The sequence below is a fragment of the Notolabrus celidotus genome, chromosome 1 (genome assembly GCF_009762535.1).
Source record: "Notolabrus celidotus isolate fNotCel1 chromosome 1, fNotCel1.pri, whole genome shotgun sequence".
Classification (NCBI taxonomy): Eukaryota; Metazoa; Chordata; class Actinopteri; order Labriformes; family Labridae; genus Notolabrus; species Notolabrus celidotus.
This window is the reverse complement of record NC_048272.1, coordinates 40,938,852-40,946,997: the sequence shown is the minus strand read 5'-3', so window position 1 is coordinate 40,946,997 and position 8,146 is coordinate 40,938,852. Positions and strand designations below refer to the sequence as shown.

Here is an 8,146-nt window from a genome sequence, read left to right as displayed (position 1 = left end):
GGAAAACTGACATTGTCTGTGATCCAGACCTTCATGAGCTCTGTGTCTTGATCATGGAAGAACATAACCTTGAGGCTGGCCATAATGCTGCTGAGGCAACCAGACTCTACAGACAGCTGAGGCCCTTGATAAGAGCACTTTTGTCTGAGTCAGCGGAATCTTTGCCTGGCTATATAACTGTCTCACAGCAGTCTTAGCTTGCAACACAATCTTCAGCAATTCCTCACTCACTCACTCACTCACTCACTCACTCACTCACTCACTCACTCACCCACCCACCATACCATAGGACCATACATCTGTGTGTATTAAGTTTATCCAAAAAGGTCAAACCACCACAAGGTCATGTTTTGTGGCTTTGGCTTCAACATCAATGCAGCTATGATGTCACACACAATAGAAAGTGCTGTGATTTATTTGTATATTATGCCTGTGTGGCAATAGGGTGATGGTAAGTGTCATTGGTTACTTAAAACCTAAAAGATTACCTTAAAAAAGGGTGCTTGTTCTGTTTATGGAACATCTTAATCTACTCTACAGACAAATTCCAATTAAGACCTATTGATCAGAGTTAATTGAAGAATTAGATTTTTTTAACTGATAGATCGGGTATGGTTATGTTACAATCCTTTTTCATTACTTCAGTGCAGTATGATTGTGTAGAAATGTGTAGAAATTACTGTTTTAAACATTTAATTTCATAGAAATGCCCTCATATGGAAGCTAACTGTATACTCAAAAATCAGTGAATGTTGAAACTAGTTTTAAAACAAAAAAAAAAGCTTAATTTCTGAGTAAGGGTGCCACAGTCTTCCTGGTCCCTTTAACATCTTGTGTCCAGCATCACAAACCAGTATTCATACCAATACTCATATGACTCAGTATAATTTGACTGTGAAAAAAGATGAAAGCCTTAATCATTTCTGAAACATTTTAATACCAAACTGTATTACAAAAATATAATTTTGTATAAAAATATTTGATCAACAACACTAGAACAGGAGAGGGTAAGCAGCCTGTGGTTCACATATGTTTTTCTGCAGTGGCTCCCTGAGACTTGGAAAATAAAGGGGAAAAAAGGCTTTTGTTAAATATGTTTAACTTCTGATCTCATAGTCTCAAATTTATTTTCACATAGTTTTACTTCAAATGTCACAGTTTTGACCTTTGAAGTTGTAACATTGACCTTTTAACATATGATTTTTAGTTTTTATCTTTTTATCTCATAATATCACTTTTGTAAATCCATTTGGGGGGACTGGCTCTTTAGACGAAGGTTGCTAAACCCTGGCCTAGGGTACATATTACCCCAAAAGTTCCTCTGCAAAGAGAACAAAACATTTCAAAAAGGCAATAAACATAGTCTTTCAAAGACTGAACATTCAGACTACAATACATATAATAACAGATATTGTTTTATAACCTTAATGCTTCTGAAATATGAATAGAAACCAAATCATAACATTACTCAGGTAAGAACTATGAGCCTTTGGGTCTTAATACATTGCAGTAATAGGTTTTGCAATTCAAATGAAATGGTGAGAAGATAAAACAGGAAAAACAGCAGGCTTTTCGCTTTGCAACATTAGTGTCAGAAGTAACAATAACCTGATACAGAAGTTAACTCTGTAGACATTTTTTACAATTGGCTATTCTGCTGTGCTGACCAAACAAACAGCTGTGGAGTAATTTGCACATAGTTAAGCTAACACATCGAAACTAACGCATAATTTGCTGAGGTAGCCCTTGGCATGCTCCTTAACAAAAATAGCAGTACACTAATGATCATGTTGTACTGGCTCTTATGGTAGCTAATAAGACATATAGACAAAGTGAATCATCCTAGAACTGATATATAGATGTTATCAAACTTTCAAAGGGCAATAGAGATGTTTAGGATAGTAATTTGATCATCTATTCATGTCCATCAATGACCATGAAAATACATCCTCATCTGAGTGACTTGAATAAAACACCAATAAACAGTAAACAACAAAAAATATACCATTATAACATCTGTGAAAGAAAACATTCTGCTTATCTCTGTGTATTTGTTTCTTTCTTTCTTTTGTAATGCCTGGACAATCCATATTATATTATGGTCCTATAGATGTTATTTTACATGGGATACCTAGGACACCTGGTGGCTATTGCTGTCTGGCAGATTACAGTGTAATTGCCCCCTGTTATTCATGTGCCGTTGATCTATAAACGTTCATGTGTAAAGTACATATGAAATCAACACAGACAGGAACATTTTAGGGTCTTCACATACCCTCTTCAAATCAAATCCATCACCCATATCCCACTTTGCAACACAGACTGAAACTCTGACCTAAAATCAGAGAAAGTGCTGTAGTTGGTTGCAAGTTCCAGGACACAAGTGCATGTGTGGGCCACAGGCCGTCTTGAGACCTCAGACATCAAGACGTCTGTGAATGTAACTTCAATTGTTTTTGAAAGAAAAAGGTCGCACCCAGTGCAGAATCTAAGGAACAGCCCAAGCTCTCTCTGCTCGAGCTCTCTGATAAACCGGAGAAGATGGTTGGAGGTGGCCCTCTCTGCTGGTGACATCGTCTTTGGAAAGTCAATGTATTTAGTGACACTTCTAGCCTTTGGCTGAAGATCAGCCAGGATCTTGTCCAACACTCCACCACTCAATGACTCCCCAATTCTTTTCAGGACTGGTTTCCAGCACTCAATTATAAATGATGGCTGTTGGACCAACTCCTTGTGTGCTATTTCTTCCAGCAGTCTTTGTAAGTTGTGTTCTGTAGGTACAGCAGTGCAGTTATAACTGCTCAGAATGGTAAGAAGCTCTTCAAAGTCGGCTCCATGGAAATCATTTAAAGCCTCTGTTAGTGCATCCTTCTCTGTGGGGCTTATAAAGTTGAAAAATGTCTCCATCAGGCTGCAGGTTTGTGAAGACATGGAAAGGGCTTCGTAGAGAAATTGAGGAGCCAGTTGAATGGGCAGGTATTTAAATCTTAGCCATCCAAAGGCCACAATCCGGGCAACAGCTCTCCACTCCTGTTGTTGAAAAGAGTGATGCAAATTGGGGATTTTGTAGGTGGTTCCAGAAGTTCTTGAGGAATAGAAACTGTTCCAGAAATCAGTAAGACAGTCCATCACAAGCCCACTTCCAACTCCAGTCTCCAAATCACCATTTTGCAGTAGACGCTTAAATTCCATGTTGGCATCTAGTATATTCTCAAGGGAAAATGCCTGAATCATGTCAGAGACACAATGCACTCCTCGAATAGTGATGGTCTGCTTTTTGACAATGTTCTCTGGATTCTCAAAGAAATTCTCGTAAGGATTTGCAGATGAGCTGGATGTTGAATCTGTTTCCTGATTTATAATTTCGAGTACTGCTGACTCACTCTCAAGGAATGCATCAGATTCATTGTTTGTGGGCAAAGAGTTGTAACTTGTCACTTTAGTCACCGGATTCTCCATTCCTGTGACTCTGAAAACATCCAGTGATTCTTGCTGCTCGGAACCAGCAGGCACATATACCACTGTGTCACAGAGAGGGTCAAAGGAAATGTTCCCATCATCACCAAGGAAAATAACTTCCTCATCAAGGGATTGATTAAATATCTGGGAAGTCTGAGAAGTTGATCTGGGATTAGAAATCAAGGTCAATGGTACACTTGTGTGCATGACAGGGCTGGAGCTAGTCAAAGGACTGTTGAAGGGCTGAGAGGTGGAAGAGGACTTAGGTGACATGGCATGGGAGGAAGATGTGGGAGAAAGACAGAGTACAGTGGGGGCCTCTGCTGCTTGGGATCCATCTGGAGATCTGGCTTGGACAGGTGAGTCACTTAAATCTGAATCATCATTTACTCTTTTCTTTGAACAAATGTACAACCTGAGTATTTTATGATGGGTGGTTTCATACAACTGCCCAACCGTTACTGAGTCATGTAAAGGCTCCTCTGAGCCCATAACACAGAGTGTAAAGTCAAAATCCTCGAGTCTTCCTTTTGGAGATTTCCCATTTGGAAAGAAAATTCTCTTACTATTCTCTAAAATTTTCTTAACATTGTCATCTTTCCTGGAAATGATCTCTCTTGTGCCTCCACCCGTAGGTCGTCTAACCTGCCGGAAATATCCTTTTTGATGATTCATCCAACCCAGTTCAATTTTTCTCGTTTTGCGGGAAGCATTCTTATTTCCCAGACCAAGTCCTTTGTTAGTATGACTTTGAGAACTTGTTGTTGCTTGGCCAATGCTTGGAAGTTTCATTTTACTTCAAATGCGTTCTACAAGATTTTGTTTTTTCTCTGCATTACTCTCTGCTTCTGCTGAGAATGTGCTAGTCCAATTTCTAGCAAAAACACTGTCTCCAAAATGAGGTAGATACTTGGAGAGGGTTTCCTCATCCATTATTCTGGAGACGTCTTGGTCCACCTGCCATGGTAAAAATAAATACTGAAATTACTGAGGAAAGTAGCACTGAACGAGTCCTCATAATCTGTACACATCAGGATGCAGTTATGGTGGCATTATTCGTCATCAATAGGACAACGCCTGCTCAAGGTGTAGCAAGAGTGATATGTTGCCCAAAGGTAATCACTGTCTTTATGTCTCCATAAGTGCAGAATGTGTAGAATATGGACATTCTGTTTTCTTAAATGGTCAAGGTTAATGAAAAACATCATCTGGAAATTCCAAAAAAGAGGCATTGAATTTCAAAATGACAAACTTCAAGTTGGGATTAGATTGAGAGTTTTTGTTTGTTTGTTTTTTTACCTTGTCGTGCAACATTTTTTCAAGGTTTTCATCAGGAACTCCTCTGTCCTTCAAGGCAGCAATGAATGGGTTGTCCATGTTTGTGCAGCTGAATAGATGACATAGTTGTTAGAACTGGGAGGAGGCTAAAAATATCAATATATTATATAGTATTATCAACAAAATAGTCCACAAAATGAGGAGTCATAGCTAACTAGTGGTACGAGGTAGCCCTTATAGAACTGTGAAGTATGTTAGTGGCATCTTTTATTCTCTCATGGCATTTATGATCTTCGAATGTCTGCAGCTTGGTAGCTTACCTGGATACCTTAGCACAGCTAGATTGTATTTTTGCAGTTCAGAGCAAGGGTATTGTTCTTGTAAATGTGAGTTTACATCTTCCCTTTCAGAGATTCACCTCAACCAGTTAGATTTTTTTTCTGTTTTTTGGAGCAGCTCTACAAAAAGCAGCTGTAACATGACTTAAACTCCCACCAGCCTTTTACTCCTTATCAACTCAATGTTTAGTTTAAAAATGACCATCCATATTAATATTACAAGATGGGTGGGGCTTTTCGGGAGGGCTTTACCTTAACAGGATACTTGGTCCCAGCCACAGGGTGTTCAGAGCCTCTGATGTCACAGGTAAGCCAGTAGACACTGATTGAGTCTGTAGATCCCTAAAATGGGTCCAGGAGAGGAAGCAAAGCATGGGATCATCTTTTCTATAATGATCATTGAGCTGTTGAACAATTACCAGTTACTTGACTGTTAACATCGTTAAAAGACAAATTAAGCTCTCTTAAAAAAATAGCTATTTGATACTATTTACCTTTAATTTTCCACGGAAATTATTATTTTTTCTAAAGCTAAGTGTAACAACATTTACAGCACTGACAAAGAAGGTTATAAATTAAGAGTTTTAATAATAAAATAAATTAAGAGTTTTAATAATAAACAACCAGTGGAATCACGTTTGAGTTCTGTCAAGTTACTACAGCTGAGAACATGCTGCTTACAGATACGGCTGTTTCAAAGTAAAGTTTTTTATACTACGAAACATGAGGGGGCTTTTATTGTGAAGAGATTTTTCGGAAATCAAATGATCATCGAAGTAGCTTAACTACTATGGAGTTACTGTACAGATGTCTGGCCTAAAGTCACAGCTACAGTCATCGATCCGACTCATCTTGGACTGAGACCACCGAGTGTAAACACACTTTCAAGCAGGCAGAGCTGGTGTAACAGAGATGCACATCCCTGCACTGCGAGCTGCAGCTGTTTGTGGATCATCTGCTCTGAGTGTCACAGGGAAACAGAGAGGAGGGGGGTCCTCGTCCCACAGTTTTTGAAACACTGCATCAAAGTAATCAATTTCTCTAAAGTGGGGACAATGTAGCCTTCATCTTACCTCGTATAAGTCGTAGGGTTATTGCGGCCTGACTCCAACTCCTCCTTCTCCGACCGGGAGAGACGCAGGCTGGGGATGGGCAGACACCTGTAGGCTACCCTGCAGAGGTGAAGACACGCAGGTACTGCTGCACTTACTATCACAGCAAAACAGTACAGACACCTGACTGGTTCTGATTCACATGCACCGCTGTAATGTCAAATGACCATAATTCCAAGTTATAAAGTAGCAAAAGCATGAAACACAAAGGCTTCACTTACCTCAATCATGTAGGCTACGGCAGAGAAGCAGGTAGCACGTCTTCATCTGGCTGATAATAGTCTAGTCATGTGACCACAAAAATGAATTTTAGACCAGAAAATGATCTCCTTATCTCGAGAAAACAAAGCTTGTTTTCTCGAGATAACGAGATCATTTATCCCGTTATCTCGAGAAAACGGGGCTCGTTTATCCCGTTATCACAAGAGAAATAAGTCCAGATCTCGAGAAAACAACTGAAATTAACTCGTTATCTCGAGAAAACAACTGAAATTAACTCGTTATCTCGAGAAAACAACTGAAATTAACTCGTTATCTCGAGAAAACAACTGAAATTAACTCGTTATCTCGAGAAAACGGACAGAAAAAAAAGGTTTTAACCATGTCCTTTTAGGGCTTCCGTACTAAATACCTCCCGGTTGTTGAATTTCCTCGCGAGGAGCACATGTGAAATATTATTATCTTCTTGTGTATATGTTTTTACGAGCTGGCCCATTTTGGCATTAATCTAAAGCCTTACTACATGCCACAAAGTGGAGCACCATCAAAGAGCAAATAAGTTCCACACTTTTAGCAGACAAAGTTTAAACCAAACAGGTAAACTAAATTAAAAAAGAAAAAAAACTATCAAAGTTGTTTTAAAAACAATACTTGTAGCAGTGGATTATTATAATTGTTGTTTGCATTATCCTAAATCTGTGTAATATATTAAATAAACTTAGATGTAGCAAGCTTTGTAATTTTTACTCTCCTTGTGTAGTTTTTGTGGCTTTTAAAGTTGACATATGCAAAATGGACTTTTTAATGGTTCTCTACCTGAAATATGTGTCCCTGTCTACAAACCCCCCGAAAATAAAAAGAATCCATTCTGCCCCTGTTCTGATTTCTCCACCTTTCTGTAAATGTGTGCTGAAACCAGCCGTTTCAGTTTTCAGTGTTTTTATTACGTCACAATGACATCCGGTCTGTAACAGGAAGTCAGAGCTCGGAGCTTGTTCAGTCCATAGTCTGTATAAAATACAACTCAACCCCTCCTCTGTTTTTCATTCCCTGCACACATGTGTGCTAACAAGGAGCTTAGGAGGGAGGCATGCTAGTTGTAGGCTGTCTTAATAAACACAAAGGTCTGTTTTACTCCCCACGTCTGCAGATTTGAAGATCTAGTGGATGATTTTTATTTATCATGGATAAGTGCTAGCGCTAGTTAGCATAGCTACATAGCTACATGTCGTAGCTGTGTACCAAGACACACGTCTACATACTGACAAATAAAACAATAAGAAACACTAAATCTATGACCAATGGTTCAGAAAGGTCCTGCTGCAGGCGCCTCTCCGTCAGGATCAGATTCTGGATCAGATTCAGAGGGTTGAAGTAACGCTGGTCTGTGAGCAGCCGTGTATATTCAGCCAACATGTAAACATTAGATCAACCTGCTGGAGAGCCGAGGGCACATCCACTTCCTGAGGGGGCGTGGTCAGAGAGCTCATTCTCATTTAAAGGCACAGACACAGAAAACAGCCTGTTCTGAGCAGGGCTGAAGAAGAGGGGTTTACAGGCAGACCAGAATCTGATTTCAAAGTGTTTTTATGAGCAATAAACTTTAAAGACATGTTTTGGGGACCTCTTAGACCAATATATGTTGATGAAAAAGAGCGTAATATGTTACCTTTAACACTCTGAAAATGAACTGTATTCCCAAAATTAACTACCTTCTCCAATCTCTCCCGATAAATATTC

General features: G+C 39.3%; 1 long non-coding RNA gene across 1 annotated transcript; it reads right to left on the bottom strand.

The window, feature by feature from the left end:
- Positions 1 to 4,107: 4,107 nt before the first annotated feature.
- LOC117822597 lies at positions 4,108 to 5,418 on the bottom strand. The gene is made up of 3 exons (XR_004633220.1): positions 5,328 to 5,418; positions 4,759 to 4,846; positions 4,108 to 4,416 (listed from the first exon to the last, which is right to left on the bottom strand). It is a non-coding gene; the product is annotated as an uncharacterized LOC117822597 (long non-coding RNA).
- Positions 5,419 to 8,146: the final 2,728 nt, after the last annotated feature.